A 17206-nucleotide genomic window follows, 5' to 3' on the forward strand; every position below is an offset into this window, starting at 1 on the left:
GAAACCCTACTTCAGTGTAACAGGGGGAGGATGATTGAGGGAGAAGACAGTTGACATGACATCAACCTCTGGTCTCCATATGTATGGTCACATCCCATGTGCACCTCCACATGTGTATATCCACCCCAAATGTGTGGCCCTATGTGAACACACACACACACACACACACACACACACACACACATGAGCGCACACTTACAAAAATCTCCTTTGAATATCTCTTTCTTTAAAAAAAAAAAATCCCATTTCAGGGCTGGAGAGAGGGCTGGAGTAGTTAAGAGCACTGACTGCTCTTCCAAAGGTCCTGAGTTCAATTTCCAGCAACCGCATGGTGGCTCAGAACCATCTGTAATGAAATCTGACTCCCTCTTCTATAGTGTCTGAAGGCAGCTACAGTGTACTTACATATAATAAATAAATCAATCTTTTATAAAAATTCCCATTTCAGCGGGGCGGTGGTGGTACACGCCTGTAATCCTAGCACTCTGGGAGGCAGAAGCAGGCGAATTTCTGAGTTCTAGGCTAGCCTGGTCTACAGAGTGAGGTCCAGGACAGCCAGGGCTACACAGAGAAACCCTGTCTTGAAAAAAACCAAATCTAAATAAATAAATAAATAAATAAATAAGTAAATAAACCTTTAAAAAAAAAAAAGCCGGGCAGTGGTGGCGCACGCCTGTAATCCCAGCACTCTGGGAGGCAGAGGCAGGCAGATTTCTGAGTTCGAGACCAGCCTGGTCTACAGAGTGAGTTCCAGGACAGCCAGGGCTACACAGAGAAACCCTGTCTCGAAAAAACAAAACAAACAAACAAAAATTCCCATTAAATGGCAGACAACCTTGTCTCCTGCCTCTATATTCAGCCTTTGCCAACCCCTGATCCTCATTGCCTGTGAATGTTGGCTGTACATGTTTATACAGAGTAGTTTAGCCCTAGCTGGGCATTCCAATCTCTCTCTCTCTCTCTCTCTCTCTCTCTCTCTCTCTCTCTCTCTCTCTCTCTCTCTCTCTCCTCCTTCCTCTTGTTCATCTTTCTCAGGTCATCCTCTTCAGAAGGTGTGTGTGTGTGTCTGTGTCTGTGTGTCTCTGTGTGTGTGTGTGTGTGTGTGTGTGTGATAGTGATAGTGAGATTGTGTTTGGAAGAAACCAATGTTCTATACCGCCGACTCGTTAGACCCCTTAACCTTTTCTTGCCCATTATTCCTGTTTGAAGACTTCCCAGTTCCCTTCCCCAGTATCCTACGACTCTTCTGTAACACTACAACTTTCTCATATGGTGCAGAGATGTCTTAGAGTGCTTATTATTATTTACCCAACTATTGTAGCTAAAAGGCAAATTCCACAGAGGTGGGAAGGCCTGGCCATCCTTGGTGTTTATTGCGTGCTTTGAATAGGTCAGACACAAAGTAGCGTATAGTAAATATTGAACGGATCTGAGGTTGGCCGAGAGGCCCTTCGCTCTCCCTGCTGCTGCTCTTTCAGGATGTCACATGCGCCCTCATGTCTGGGTGCCTTCCTTCCTTCCCCAGCCCCAGTTCCTGGTCCTTCTGCCTTTCACCGAGCTGTCTCCGAGGCCAGCTCAGCTCCTACCGGTCCAGCATCATCAGCCTCCCAGGCTGCTCATGTCTGCGCTCCTAACATGCTCCTGTAGTGATCTCTGTTTTGTTTATTTGCAATGTATTTAATTTAACTATTTTTTTTAAAGACAGGGTCTTAGTACATAAGCTTGACTGGCCTGGAACACACTCTGTAGACCAGGCTGGCCTCAAACTCATGGAGACCTTCCTGCCTCTGTTTCCCAAGTGCTGGCAATAAAGGTGTGTGCCACCATGACCAGCCCTTGATTAACATTTTTTTTAGGACAGCTCTTACTCTTTAACTCACATTGACCTGGAATTTAGTGTGTAGTCCAGGCTAGTCCAGAACCCACAGGCCATCCTCCTGCCTTGGTGCTACACATATTGGATTTACAGGGATGAACCTTCATGCCCGGTTACTTGTTTCTTTTTAATTATCTACTAGACTCTTAAAAAATTCACCCTGGCCTGTGATGTCACGCCTCGTGCATTTTTAAAACAAACAATCACTAGTAACCTTGATTCCGGAATACTGAAAGCAAGCCTCCAAGGGCTAACCCGTGGGTGGGTGTCTATTACACTTCAGGCCTGATTCTCACTGATGTAGAGAAGCCCATTTAATATGTAAATACTCTCAAAAGTTGAGGACTCATCAACGCACATAAGCAAAGAAAACAAATTAAGAATTGAGGAAGCAGCGAGCCAGAGTTTGAAAGAACTCAGATGGCCCAACCCGAGAGCCTCTGGCTAAAAGGCTGGCTCCCAGACCCAGAGTGGATATATTACTATTAGCACTACTTGGTGTCTTTTTTTTTCTATTGATTGATTGAAACAAAGTTTCACCATGTGTGCTTATGCTGGTCCAGAACTCCTGAGCTCAAGAGAGCTTTGCTAGCTCAGCCTCGGGAATAGCTGGGTTTACTATGACACGCTCTCTTCTCTGGTTTGCTCCTTTGATTGTAGAGGGTGAGTGGAGGCACTACAGGCCTCCTGGGATTATGCTATCCTGAGGTCACCTGCAAACAAGCCGATTCTCCGGTGAATTTGCATATTGGTTTTGCCCTTTGTTTGTCCCCCCTAAACCTCTCCTTCCACAGCTGCAGAGAGATTACTGCTCCTTCTGTACTATAGGAGGTGGGGAGGTGGGTGGGAACCCTGGTGGAACCTGCCCTTGGCTCAGTGGTAGGCACTGGGACCCACAGGTATCATCATTGGCTTTTCTTCTGTCCACAGGGACTTCTTCTCTGCTCTGGGCAGTACTTCTGGATTCTGCAAAAGAGGCTCCCCCACCCCCACCCCGGCCCTCTTCTCCCGTGTGTGTGTGTGTGTGTGTGTGTGTGTGTGTGTGTGTGAGAGAGAGAGAGAGAGAGAGAGAGAGAGAGAGAGAGAGAGAGCTTTCTTCATAGGAAGGCAGAAAAGGAAAATATTAGCACTCACGGGTTCAAATTCAAACTCCAGGACATTTACCTGGTTGCTATGACAACCTAGGCAAATAGTTTTCCTTTTCAGAGGCTCCATTTCCTTATCCATTAAGTGGGCTCATATTCCTGTGTGAGAATATATCTGAGAACCAAATGAGCCCGTGGCTGTGGAAATGCTCTGTACACTGGAAACACGCTCACAAAAGACCCTTTAAACTTTTCTTTAAATTTTATTTATGCATAATTGTGTTGTGTGCCATGTGTAAGTGCTCACAGGGACCAGAATCGGATTCTCGGGAGCTACAGATACAGGTGCTTGAGGGCCGCCTAACATAGGCGCTGGGGTCTGAACTTACCCTACCCTAGGGGAGCCGCAACTGCTCTCTGGTGAGACGTCTCACCAGGCCTGAACTTAACCGTAGTTCTGCATCTCAGGCCTTGGCGTGGTAGTGTTACGACACAATAAGTGGCCTTGAGCCTCGGAGTCCAGGACTTTTGGCAAGAGGAACTCTTTTACTCTTTGAAGAGCTAGTTCTGTCTCCCGAGCATCTTGACGCGGCGTGTTGATTCCTGTTCACCCGAGATCTACCTCACATGTACAGTGAGTGCCAGGCCCTGTGGGGTTGCAGGCACAGGCAGGGTCCACATCCTGCTTAAAAGGAGTTACCACCCAACTGGAATGCGAAATAGTGAGTGAAGGGTAGCACCAAGGTAAGGACTCACAGTGGACTGACCTTGGGTAGTGTGAAGCCACAACCGGGAGACTCAGGGCATGCTGGGAACAGCATGGGGTGGGGGGGCACCGCCCAGTTCCATCCAGCTCAGCAGAGCCTGCCTGGAGAAGGTTCTACCAAAGGGCAAGTCAAACTGAACTGCCATGTTGCTGACAATAATTTTGTGCTTCAGGGCCATATGGCTTGGCACTCTGCCACCCTAAGTTCCTTATAGTAGTACTTTGTGTTCCCCAACTGTGTCTGGGGTGGTGTGTGTGTGTGAACATGTGTCTGTTTTGTATGTATATGATGGTGTGGACCTTAGAGTTTGAGTGTAGGCAGATATAGGAAGGCAAAATACATACAGGATGAACCTAAAAGGCTGTCTGGATGTCCACCTGGGACCTATTTATGATTGTCATGAAGCCATTGCTTGAAGACACTCGAGTCTGAACTCTGTCTGATGACGTGGGGACCCCTGACCTGGCTTCTGAGAGTTGCCCACTTCCGTCCCTTATAGCATCTCATGGTTCCTTCTCCCTCTCCCCCACTAAACTTTTGTTTTGTAGTAATTTCAGGCTTACAGAAATGCCACAGTGGTTACAGTGTCTTCCTAATGTTAACATCTTACTCAATTGTGGTGTGATAGTGTCACATGTCTTTAAACCCAATGCTCAGGAGGTGGAGGCAGGCAGATCTCTGGGTTCAAGGCCAGCCTTGGTCTATAGAGAGTTCCAGGATTTCCAGGATGGCCAGGACTACACAAGAAACCCTGTCTTGAAAAAAATCAAATAATAACAATAACAACAACAACAAAATAAAACAATAACAACAACAACAACAACAACAAAGAACCCCCCCCCCAAAAGCCAAAAATCAACAACCTCACCCAAACATTCCCCCTAAAGCAACAACCACAAACCAAACCATAACATAGCATTGTTGTGGTGCCGTAGCTAGGCTGTAGGTTTTGATCAGATTTTGCTCATTTTTTTCCACTAATGTCTTAGTGTTCCAGAGTCCAACCAAGTTCCTGCAGGGCGCTGCGCATTCTGCCTTCCTTAGACTCTTCTGGCCTGGCTGGGCTCCGTTCTGTCTTACTACCTTTTCGGCCTTGTGGCTCTGTTCTGTTTCCAGGAAACCCTTGCTCTTGCAGCAGCCTGCCCCTCTCAGGGCGGGGCCCACGCTGGGTGTCTGGGGAGCTGCCTGCCAGCAGTATCTCACTCAACATTGCACCTTCTCCTCTTCCTTTCCCCCCTACCCCCCCCCCCCCCCCCCCAGACAGGGTTTCTCTGTGTAGCCCTGGCTGTCCTGGAACTCACTCTGTAGACCAGGCTGGCCTTGAACTCAGAAATCTGCCTGCCTCTGCCTCCCAAGTTCTGGGATTAAAGGTGTGTGCCACCACTGCCCGGCATCCTCCTTCTTTAACCAACACGACAAAGCACTTGCTTGTTTTACTTTCTTTTTTCTTTTCTTTGTTCTTTTTAGATTTTATTTAATTGTATGTGTGTTTTGCCTCAGTGCTGGAGGAGGCCACAGAGGGCATTTACATCTGGACCTGGAGTTACTGAGGGTTGTTAGCCACCGTGTTGGTGCTGGGACCCACACACAGGTTTTGGAAGAACAGCAGATGCTCTCAAGCACTGAGCTGTTTCTCCAAGGGCTTTATTTTTGTTTGTTTTTAGTTCCGTGTCTTTTGCTGTGATTAAACACCATGAGCAAAAGCAACTCGGGGAGGAGAGGTTATTTCAGCTTGTCCATCCTGAAGAGAAGTTGGGGCAGGAGCTGAGCAGAGGCCACGGAGACCCAGCTTGTTCCCCGTGGCTTGTGCAGTTGGTTTATTATGCCACTCAGGACCAGGAGTGCACTGCCCACATCCATTAGTAATCAATAAAATGCTCTACAGTCTTGGGATGTATTGGAGGCTTTTTTAAAAAACTTTTTTTTTGTTTTTTGTTTTTTTTTGGTTTTTTTGGATTTGCTTTTTATGAGAGGGTTTCTCTGTATAGCCCTGGATGTCTTGGAACTCACTCTGTAGACCAGGCTGGCTTTGAACTCAGAAATCTGCCTCCCTCTGCCTCCCAGAGTGCTGGGATTACAGGCGTGCACCACCACCACCCAGCTTTAACTTTTTTAAAGTAAAGAATACTTTCCCCTTCCTTTTCCTCCCTCTGGGGGCATTTTTTTTTTTTTTTTTAAAGTGAGGTTCTTCTCCCAGGTCTTCTTCTACCTTGTGTCAAGTTGACAAGAACCCAGCCAGGACACTGCTCATGAAGAAACCATTTTTCCTTAGCACACAGTTTGGAATCCTGTTGTGTGACTAGTCCAGGCACTGGCAATAGACCAGAGAAACATCCTACTCAAGTCACACTTGGTGAACCGGTGGTTTATTGGGTTCTCCTTACAGAAGCAGGTGTGATCGAATAGGCCCCACAGCAGGGGCGATGACTCTCCAGGAGCTGCTACAGTTGCCTGCAAAATTTGCAGGTGGCTCCACGCAGAACTCTCCTTCCCTCCAGCCAGAGCCTGTGCAACAGAGGGGTGAAGTCTTGTGAAATGTGTAACTTCTGAATTCTGTAAGTTTCCGTTGTGTTCTTAGGGGCTTCCCTGTTCCACTTAGCTGGATAGCCCCACAGCACGTACTGGTGGCCCAGCATAGCTGGGCACAGTACAGCACGGATTCTGATGCTGACTGGCAGAAAGCTGAGAGAAGTCAGATAGGGCCAGGCTCAGCTGATGTGATTATCTCTTGTTACCAGCTAAGATCCTTCAAGAGATTCATTCAACCTTTTCCTTCCTCCCTCCCTCCCTCCCCCCTCCCTCCCTCCCTCTCTCCCTCCCTCCCCCCTCCCTCCCTCCCTCCCTCCCTCCCTCCCCCCCTCCCTTCCTTCCTTCCTTCCTTCCTTCTTCTTCCTTTCCCCTCCTTTTTTTGGTTTTTGAGACATGATTTCTCTGTGTAGCCCTGGCTGTCCTGGAATTCACTCTGTAGATCAGGCTGGCCTCGAACTTACAGAGATCTGCCTGTGTCTGCTGGGATTAAAGGTATCCACCACCACCACCACCACCACCAGGCTTCATTCAGCCCTTCAGCCTTCTTAAGGGCACACTCCCCATTGACCTAAAGGCCTATCGGTTGGCCCCACCTGTGAAACCTCCATCTCTGGAGACCAAGCTCAAAACACATGACCCTCCAGAACATTCTAACAAGAGCAAACATAAATATGTTATTACTTTTCTTTCTCTCCTGCCTTGTTAACAGTGACTTTCATGAGGTCAGCGTTGAGCTGGGGGTGAGGCTATCAGCTAGCCTCAGTCTACTCTGTGATCTTCCTCTGTTGTCTAGTCCCAGGTGCTTGGCTTCAGCCCCGTGTCCTGGAGGGTTTCATGGCTCTGTCTGGCAGTGCATGAGTCCCGTGGTTTCTTCCCCTTCTGCCCGTTTAGCAGGATCCCAGCATCCTTTGCTTTCCAGTTCTTCTCCAGCTACATGGGGCTGGATGTGCCGTTGTTTGGCCCCTATCATCGATGCTGGCACCCCACCCATTTTCCCATCCCCCTTTGCCAAGCAAGCCAGGAAAACAGAATGCCAGACCCTTGGGTGCCCTGACTTGCCCTCTACCTGAGGTGTCTCTGATTTCCCATTCCATGTTGTCTGCACCCCGGAATTTCTACTGCTGGAGGCTATCTTTCACCCACTATCCTTTGGGGCCTGTTCAGAGGCTAATTCTGGTTAGCTTTAACTTTGTATCTGTTTCTAATTTTAATTTTAAAATAACTTATTTATTCACATAATTAAAAAATGAGGAGGCAAAAGAGTGAAAAAGAACAGTGGGTCTGGAAACTTGCTGTGTGAGGAAGGCAGACTTGGAATCAAGCAGACAATGCGCCAGTCTCATTAGACTCCTAGGTCAGATGGAACAATTGTTGACCTTTTTTTTCAGGCATGTAGGGAGAAATTAATTAATTAAGATTTTTTGGGGGGTTGATGTCTCTCTGTGTAGCTTAGGCACTGTAAAGTTGCAATCCTCCTGTCTCAGCCTCTTGAGTATTACAGGCCTGGCTAGGGAACCCTAAATAAAGACTAATCATTAGCTGGTATTAGTAAACTTTGTTGTTGTTGTTGTTTTGGAAGCAGCCTCTCACCGGCTCTACATAGAACTTGCTACGTAGAGCAGGCTGACTTGAAACTCATGTAGATCCATCTGTCTCTTGCGTGTACCACCGGCTCCAGCCTTTTGGTTTTGTCACGTATGAGGATGACGCCGTCATTTTCAAGAAAGTCTCGAGTCTCAGCGACACACACTGGGACGTCTGTAGGTTGAGCGACAAGATGGGGTTGGTCCGGGGAGCTTCGCTTTTTCATCCCACTTCCTAAAAAGTGAAGAGTCGGTGTGGATTCGGAAGAGCACCATTGTTAGAGCTGCTCGCTGGGCATGTGGGGTTTACCTCATGGTCCTTCTGCTTCTGTGTGTTTGAGCTCTCCCAAAAGGAGGAGAGACACCCACCCATCCTGTCCCTCCTCAGTCTAGCCTTCCACCAATAACCAACAGTGGTTTTGATGTCTTCCTCGTCATACAAAACAAGCAAATATAGTCACGTGTGTGATTACCTACCCCCTGCTTATTTTAAACACCAAAGCACATTGCTATGGGTTTTGAATTGTTTCTTTTCTTTTTTTTTATTATATGTGGTAGGGAGAATTATACTCCTCTTCTGGGGTGGGGTGGAAAGATGGATTAGTAGGTAATGTATGTGTTGTACAACCTCAGAACCTGAGTTTGGATCTTCAACAGCCATATGGAAGCCATCCATCCATGGTTGGGTAGATCTGCAGCTCTGCAGCGCCAGCACTGCAACGGTGGAGACAAGCGGACTCCCGGAGCTCGCCGGAGCTCGCCGGAGCTCACCGGCCAGGCAGCCTCGCCAATTAAAGAGCACGAGATTCAGTAAGAGACCAGTGATTTATGGCAGTGTCTTCTAAATTGAAATACTCCATACCAAAAGGAGGCTTCAGACAGAAGAAGTAAATAAAACTGAAAAGATCCAGGAAGTAGACAACTCACAAGTCTCAGGAAGTTCCTGAAACAAGATTCATAAAGCCCCTTCCAAAGGCTGTAGAAGCACCGAACTCCAGGAGGAGGATGCTCTTCAGTGGAAGTGCTGGGATGCAGTTTGTGTGAGCCATTGCTTGCTGGGGACAGCCTATCATGACATAGATCGTGTCTGGGACCCTGAGAAGTAGGAGACACATCCCTTTAGGGAACCCGCCATCAGGAATAAGGAACTACTCTCAGCAGGCCTAGATGGAGACATCTCAGAAGCCCGAGGGCAGCTCTCTTTGTAAAAAAATGGTTTCCATTTCTCCTAATCTTAGGAGACAACAGGTGTGTGACTGCTTTTTAGTGAGTGAAAGGAGAGCACATGGAAGTGTGTGTGAGGTGTGTGTGACATGTGTGTGAGAAGTGTGTTCTAGAATGTGCAGAGGGCACAACCTCCAGCCAGAGGAGGGAGTGAAAGTGAATGCAGATTCAAGCTTTCAGGAGAACAAAGGAGAGAGACAGAGACAGAGAAGTTGCCTGTGTGTATTTATTATGCACCTTCCAGATATCCATGCTTTCAGTTGAAAACCCAGATCCTATGTTGAGGCTGGACCATGCTCAGGTGGGCTTTTTGGTGATGTAGCTGCCTTTGAATCTTTCATGGTCCAGAAAGAAACCCCTCACTTAGAATCCTGTCATCAACAATAATGAACTCTATGGTTCACTGAGCTGTACCAGGGTGGGCAAAAGAGTTTCTTTGGCTTGTTGTCAGTACCCTATCTGGGCTGATCAGACTTTTTTTTTTCACATGTCCCCAGAAAATGTCACAAAACAACTTGGTGTTGACTTCTGGCTTCTAGATGGACATGTACATACCTGTATGCATTCTTTCCCTCACTCATGATGTATAAACATGGAAACACATAGCTCTACACATGCATGTGCCTGTGTACACATGCATGCAAACACACAAATGCCCGCATATACATTTTCACACTAAAGGCTTTCCAATATGTATACACCTTAGGTATCTGGGAAGTGTTATATAGTGCTGCAAGAGGGTCTTTGATGATTCAATTTAGATTAAAACTTGTAATGGAAGCAATTACTTCCAGTTATTCAGATAGTCTCTGTCTAACTCCATAGGTTAAAGTAGAGTACACTCAGAAAACTCTGATAGAGTCTGAGAAACATGACTGTGATGGCTTCTCAGTTAAAAAGAGAGAGAGGCTACAAATCAAGGAATTTGGCAGCATACAGAAGCAGCAAATGCACTCTTTCCTGCAGACATTAAAAAGAAGGTAGCCCTAGCCACTCAGATGAGTCTCACCCAGTGAGACCCATGTGTCCGATATGACTTCAAGTGCAATACACATAAATACGTGGGCTAGATTTGTGGGGATCCGTCAGGGCAACAATGAAACATATACACTCTGTGTTAGAGCTCTAACCCTATATCACTAGGGAGATTGCAGAAGTATTAGTTCCTCCTGGTTAGCATAGGGTAGAGCCTGGTGGCTCTGGGCTTGAATCCAGACATAGTCACATACCACTTGTGCAATTTGGGCTGACTTATGTCACCCACGAATGTCTGTTCTAGATGCACAGGGGAAGTAAGAATACTTGACTCACGAAGGTGCTCTGAAGATTAAATCAGATAACATATACCAAGTGTTTAGCCAAGGGTATAGGTGCATACGAAGTACCCAAGAAAGGATGGTTATTGACCCTTTTAATTGTACAGCTATGGCAACAGCCACACAGCTTCCTCTGAGCTCTACGGCTCTCGTTGGCCTCTCTCCTGACTCCTTAGGGGTCTAGGAAGCTACCAGTGAATTACCCTTGGGTTTTACACAACCCTCCACCTTGTCTGGTGTGCTGGAGTCTCTTTGTGAGGGGCACTCTGGCTGGCAATGTAAGAGCTGGGACTCTGTCCTGTGTCTTGTGGGTGATGTGTACAATGCTAGGCGGGTCACATCACCCCCGGTACAATGATCGCCTCGCACTGTGGCTGCTCTGGGAGTAGGCAGTGTCTGCAAGGGATTGGTGTGCACTTTCTCTAAGTGGGACTCTCCACTCCTCCCCAGAAGGGCATTTCAAGGGCACAGTTGGACCCCGGCAGGCTTGCGCTCCTCCCTGGAAGTGTAGACTCCCAGAGCATTGGAGGACTTCAAGGTTCCTCTGAAGTCTGCACAAGGCAGCCTTTATGAGTTCCCTGCTTTGAGTTAGGAGGTTTTTACTGCTGGGTACATCTGCTGAGCAGAAACTTTCCCTCCTAGCCTGGAAGCCCAACACATCTTGCTCTCTAGGGACACATCCAGTAAGCCTGCTTCTGGGAGGGGGGGGGGCTGTTCTAGCCCTGCTACTTCCTTGCTGGGTGGCCCTCCGCCGGGGATGTGAGTCTTTTTTTGAACTCTGCTTTTATGAAAACTGTTGCCTGTTTGAAAAGAAATGAAACACCTATGAGGGTCGGTGTGGAAACACCCTAGCGTCAGGCCTAGCCAAAGCCTTGTGACTGACAATACCTCCCTCCCCTTCCCTCCAGCCTCTGGGTTGGGTGGGCCTTAATTGTCTGGAATCTTCGGCTGCAGGCCAGCCTTTAGCCCCTCCCCCGGCCTGCTCCTCTTCCTCCCTCCTCAAATCCACTTCTTCCTACCACACAAACCCCACAGATGCTAATACTCTTGCCAGGCACAGAAATATCATTGTATTTTTAGCTCTGGCCCTGCTCCATCCCGCGAGCGCCCCTCTTGGCACAAACTTGGCCATATCTTCAAGTTGTTGTCCCATCCTTGAGCCACAGGAATGTGCTCACCCCACAGTATTTATATGGCTCTGCCCACATCTCTCCTGCCACCATTTTGGCTCTGTGACTTGCATGACTAGCTTGTACATACCTCTTTCCTGCTTCCATCACACACACACACACACACACACACACACACACACACAGCGAAACTCTAAAGTGTTTTCTTTCTCCTGTCTCTTCTCCTTCTAGGAGAGAACTGCCCCAGGAATATCAACCCAAAGGGTACAAGGATAAGTAGAAAGAGGGAGACATGTTTACTTCTTGGTCTTTGAGTCCAGTTGCTTGGAGATGTGAGCTCAAACTCTCCCTCTTCCCCACATACACACAACATTCCTCTGTCTTGTCTACAGCATGGACATGGAGTTAACCTGTGATAGCCAGGGTTTGGAGGCAAAGCCGCTCACCCAAAGATAACTGCAGTTTCCTTTTCAACTTAAATTTAAAGAGGAAAAGTCAAGCAACGAACCTTGCCCCATGTTGGATAGAACATGTTAAATCTAATTGTGGAGGAGAAAATAGTTCTTTTTTTGTTTGTTTTGTTTTGGTTTTTTTGAGACAGGGTTTCTCTGTATAGTCCTGGCTGTCCTGGAACTCACTCTGTAGACCAGGCTGGCCTCAAACTTAGAAATCTGCCTGCCTCTGCCTCCCAAGTGCTGGAATTACAGGCGTGCACTGCATCACGCCTGGCTCGTTTCTCCACACTTAACCTTCCTTTCTCTAGGCCAACTCTGTTCTACGTGTCTCATATTTTTAATGAGAGAGCGAGAGTGAGGGAGTGAGCAGGTGCTCATACCATGGCAGGCACGGAGACATCAGAGACCGGCCTCCCTCATAGACGGGGGTGGGTGGGGTGGGGTGGGGTAGGGGGGTGGGGTTAGTGGGGTGGTGGGGTGGGGGTGGGATGGGAGTGGGGAGTTGGGGGTATGGGGGTGTGGGGTGTGGGTGGGGGTGAGGGTGTGGGGGATGTCTGGAGACTTGTAAACCAGGGTTAGGGCTGGCTCTCCCGCAAATCTTCAGAGCGTCTCCTTCTCTATGTTCTGCTCAGTGTAGGAGCTCTAGGATCAGAGATGCTTGCCGCCATCCTTTATGTGGGTTCTTGAGACCAGAGTTCAGATCCTCATTCTTGGGTAGCCACGCGCTTTCTATCAGGTATGGTTATTGTGAATTTCCTGGTCAGCAGACTGCTTCCCCTGGACTGGCCCAGGGCCTGAGGCATGCTAGGCAGGCTCCACATTCTTCCTTGGGTCTCCATTTCTCAGGGTGACTCCAGCCTCCGTAGGGTCTGTAGTGCCTTCATTTACTTGCTTGGTGCACAGTCCCCCTCCCCAACACACTCAGAGAACTCTGTTTCCAGTCAGGCCCCTGTCAGGATCTGTCTCATTATCTGCATGGTCAGTTCCTTCCCTTCTATAGCCCTCTGCTCAGCCCAGAGCTTCCAGTGCATTTCCTTCATTTAATCCCACAATGGCCCTCATTACTGCTTGTCACACAGTAGATTTCATTTTTATTTTATTTTTTCTTTTACCTCCATAAAAACTCCCCAGGGCAAAGACCATTCCTTTTCCCCCCCGGGGCTTTGAACCAGGCCTATACCACAGTGTTAATTATTCTTTGTGGAATATAGGGCATGGGACTCAGTGGGCAGAGGAAACCTCCTGGTCCAGACAGCTTAGGCCCTGGTAGGTGGGTGGATAGGTACTTGGTGTCCCTCAGAGGACAAAGGGACTGCCTGTTAAGCAGGACACACTGAAGCCTCAAGGCTGGAGCTCAGAGCTCACTTCGAGAATGCTCTGGAACATCTGCCAGTAATTCCTGTTCTTCCCTTCCTGAGTGGTGAGTTAGTGGGGCTGGAAGGATATGTCAGGGAAATGACCCCCGCTAATGGGGTCAGTTTGGACTTAGTAGTGTTAATGGCCAACAACCCAAAACATACTCATATACCCTTCCTTATGCCGTCTACCAGTGTGGCTGTTAGGGAGGTGAGCTGTGTCCCCTATATTCATAGTTGAGGTCTTGACCCCAACTCAGTGGGAAATCGTGTTGTTGCAGATGCAGCGGGTGGTTAAGACGTGGTCATATGGGAGTGGGTTGGGCTTTAGTCTCATACGATTGCTGTCCTTATACAAACATTGAACTTGCCAAGAGAAGAGAGCCAGCCAGCCACAGAAGAACACGTCCTGGACAATTCCAGTTAACAGGGACCTAGAAGAGTCAAAAGATAGGAAATAACGGTGGTTACTAGAGACTGGAGATTACACGGGAGAACAAGGAGCCAAGGTTTCATGGACAGATATGGAGTTTTAGGGTGGGACATACTAAAAATTCTGGAGCTGGGTAGAGAAACGTAATGTTGCTGTGCTGTACAGTAAAAAAAAAGAAAAAACGGTTAAAATGGTTTCTCATGGTTACTTTTATTTTACTTCTCTCTCTCTTCTAAGGTTGCAGTCCTTCATGGAGGGAGGGCCTCTGGGAGGGGAGTACCAGCGGCAGAGGTGTCTGGGCTGTTGTATCCACACACCGGAAGCAGAGTGATGAATGCAGATGCTCAGATATCATCTGCCTTGTATTTTACTTTAGTTTATTTTGAGATGGTATCAAAATGCAGCCTCTTTGTCTTAGTTTCCACCACACCCAGAGCTGTGTATGTTTGACAATGCTAATAAACCTACTAGAGTGTAAATAAAGAGGCAACAAAGATGGGGAGATGGCGGAAGAGCTTGGAGAATTCTCATCGACTGGACCACAGAGATTGCCGGCAAAGGATCAGCAGCTAGAAAGGAAGAGCCTGGCCCCATCCTGGTCACAGCCCACAGGAGGGTTCAACTCCGCCCACAGGAGGGTTCAACTCCGCCCACAGGAGGGTTCAACTCCGCCCACAGCACTCTGCCCATACCTACCTGCCCACACTTTGATCTCTGGCTTTGGCTCCAGAATTCGGAGACAGCACAATCTCTTTAAACAACTCCGTCTGTGGTGCTTTGTTACCACAGCCCCAGAAAGACACAATGCCTCTCTGTGACTGGCAGGCATCCCTCTCCAGCCCCCTGGTTTCTGGAGAACTGAGGACGAGCTGACTTCTAAGGGCTCTCTGAAGCTGGCATCCTTCCCTCCACAGGTTCTCAGCCAGTCCTGTCTCCCTGGCCTTCTCTCTTCCCTGCTATGCCATCAGAGTGGAGAAGACTAGGTCAACAGGAAGCTAGCGATCTTCAAAGCTCGTCCAAGGCCCTATCCTCAGGCCTGGGCGCTCACCCAGCCCCACCTTGAGAGAATCTGTAAATGAATGCATAAGTACTGGAGGGGGAGGATGGAAAGAGGCACTTTCCTCTGATCTCTATCAGAGTTGCTCTGACAGAATGCCTGTGTGCATAGAATAAGCAGGGATAGTCGTGGTGACTATTAGTCAGTACAGAACCCCTTGGCCTCTCTAGACTGAGGTGAAAACAAAGTCTGGCTGGGTCTGCCTTCAGTTCAGGGCAGGAGCTACAAGATGCAGAGGTAAAACCTTTCTTTCCCTTAGGGCCACTGAACACAAACATGGCCCTGGTTCTAGTAATAGACAAAGGAAAAAGACTTCCGCATCATCTGAGACAGAACCGGTCAGGGGATAGGGATAGGAAAGGCAGTGTAGACACTGGGGCCAGTGATAGGCTCGGTTTCAGACCCCAGGAACTCACAGTCCGGACAGAGAGGCAGAGGGGAAAAACAGCGGGAGAGCAAGGCCTGGACTGCTCTCCTGGGGCCTGTCAGACAGCTGTGGGCACAGAGGAGGTAGTTCAACAGCAGGGCTTGGAAAGGGCTGCATGGCAGAGGTGCCAGCTGAGGAAAACCTTGATGGAGAGAGGGAGGGGTGGAGTAGACGCAGAAAGACGAAGACCCAGGGCGGTGAAGTGTGAAAGGCCACGGGAGTCTGGGGTGCAGAGTGGGGACAGGACAGGAAGATGAGGAATGAGGGTTTCTGTGGTTGGCAGTGTCCCTGTGCCAGATGCTGGGTTACCTTCCTAGGGGAGGTTTGAACAAACATCTATTCACCTCAAATAGGGCACCAACAATGACCGAAGAAACCATTCCACATTCGTCTCTCTTGTCCAATGCCCTATCCAGCTGCATGTCCAATGCGGGCGGGGGGAGGGGAGGAGACCCGTGAGTTTTCTGAGCTTGTGAATCACAAATTACTGAGCTTCCTGATTTTTGTAATTTTTTAAAAAGAGACCCAGGATCTGAAGCATTTGACCCCAGGAAGGAATATTTCAATGAAGCGCGGGAGGAAGGAGCCACACATCAGACACCAGACATCAGCTTGCACTCTCATTAGGGTTGATTCTAAAATTCTCCCTCCATGGTTTGGCAGCCAGTTTTTGAGAGGTGACCCGGTCATGAACACCCAAACTTTATAAGTGGATGGATGGCTGTCCTGGCTGGTTTTGCCTGTCAACTGGACACACGCTAGAGTCATCAGAGAGAAAGGAGCCTCAGTTGAGGAAATGCCTCTTTGAGATCCAGCTGAAAGCCATTTTCACAGTTAGTGATCAGTGGGGGAGGGCGCAGCCCATTGTGGGTGATTCCATCCCTGACCTGGTGTTCCTGGGTTCTATAAGGAAGCAGGCTGAGCAGGTCATGAGCAAGTAGGCCAGGAAGCAGCCCTCCTCCGGCCTCTGCATCAGCTCCTGCCTCCAGGTTCCTGCCCTGCTTGAGTTCCTGTCCTGACTTGCCCCAATGATGAACTATGATCTGGAAGTGTAAGCTGACTAAACCCTTTCCTCTCCAACCCTTCCTTTACTTTTTGGTCATGTTGTTTTCGTCACAGCAATAGAAACCCTAACTAAGACAATGGGTTGGTAGGCGACTGGACTATTAGGAAGTAGGGCCTGGTTGGAGGAAGTAGGTTGCTAGGAGGTGGGGTGTGTGTGTGTGTGTGTGTGCCTGCCTTTGTAGAGTATATCTTGTCCTCTGCCTTTTCCACTTTGCTTCCTGGCCACCATGAGGTAAGCAGTTCTGATCCAGCATACCACATCTGTCACAATGCTCTGCCTCAGAGAGCAGAGGCCCAGAAACAACAGAATTACAGTGCCACAGACCAGAGCCTCTGAAATAGAACTGGAAATAAATTCTTGAGTTTTCTTGATCTTCTTGTCAGCCCTGGGAATTGAACCTAGTGTCACAGGCGAGAATTTGAGTCTGTGGCCACCCACTCAAGTTTCCAGATCTTTGCGTCTGAGGGCAAAGCATTGGGTCAGCAAGGGGCCCGTGGTTAGAAATAGAAATAGAGATAGTTTATTAAGAAAAAGAAAGCACTTCTGAGAATGGGGCTGGGCTGGTGAACTGAGGGGAAGCTGGTTCTCAGAAGCACTGGGTTGTGAAGTCAGCGACCGTTTTTTACGTCATCTACATAGTTCCTACCTGTCCCAATTCATATAAAGCAGGCTTTCTCAGGGATGCTCTGTTTGCCTTGTGTGGCCCAGTGAGGAAGGACTTCCAGTGTTTGTCTGACAACTGGCTTCTTTCATATGTTAATCTTGATGTAACTTTGACCAGTCCCCAAACCTCCAAGAGACTTGGCTCTAAAAATTGGGGGTGGAGGGGTGGACACAGAGGGTGATGATGAATTAATCTCCTATAGTTACTATGCCATGTTGATGTTGGTGTAGTCGCTGCTT

The 17206-nt window shown here is 48.4% G+C and overlaps 1 long non-coding RNA gene across 3 annotated transcripts in view; it reads left to right on the forward strand.

The window, feature by feature from the left end:
• The first annotated feature begins 3538 nt into the window (after positions 1 to 3538).
• Positions 3539 to 17206, forward strand: part of LOC127677662 (uncharacterized) — a 38598-nt gene continuing 24930 nt past the window's right edge. For 2 of the 3 annotated variants that reach the window (XR_007976525.1, XR_007976524.1), the window contains exon 1: positions 3539 to 3705. This is a non-coding gene — a long non-coding RNA (uncharacterized LOC127677662). Of the gene's footprint in view, positions 3706 to 16479; positions 16535 to 17206 lie in introns of those variants that run through there. The other variant, XR_007976526.1, reaches the window with a different exon arrangement.

The sequence above is a fragment of the Apodemus sylvaticus genome, chromosome 2 (assembly GCF_947179515.1).
Source record: "Apodemus sylvaticus chromosome 2, mApoSyl1.1, whole genome shotgun sequence".
Taxonomy (NCBI): domain Eukaryota; kingdom Metazoa; phylum Chordata; class Mammalia; order Rodentia; family Muridae; genus Apodemus; species Apodemus sylvaticus.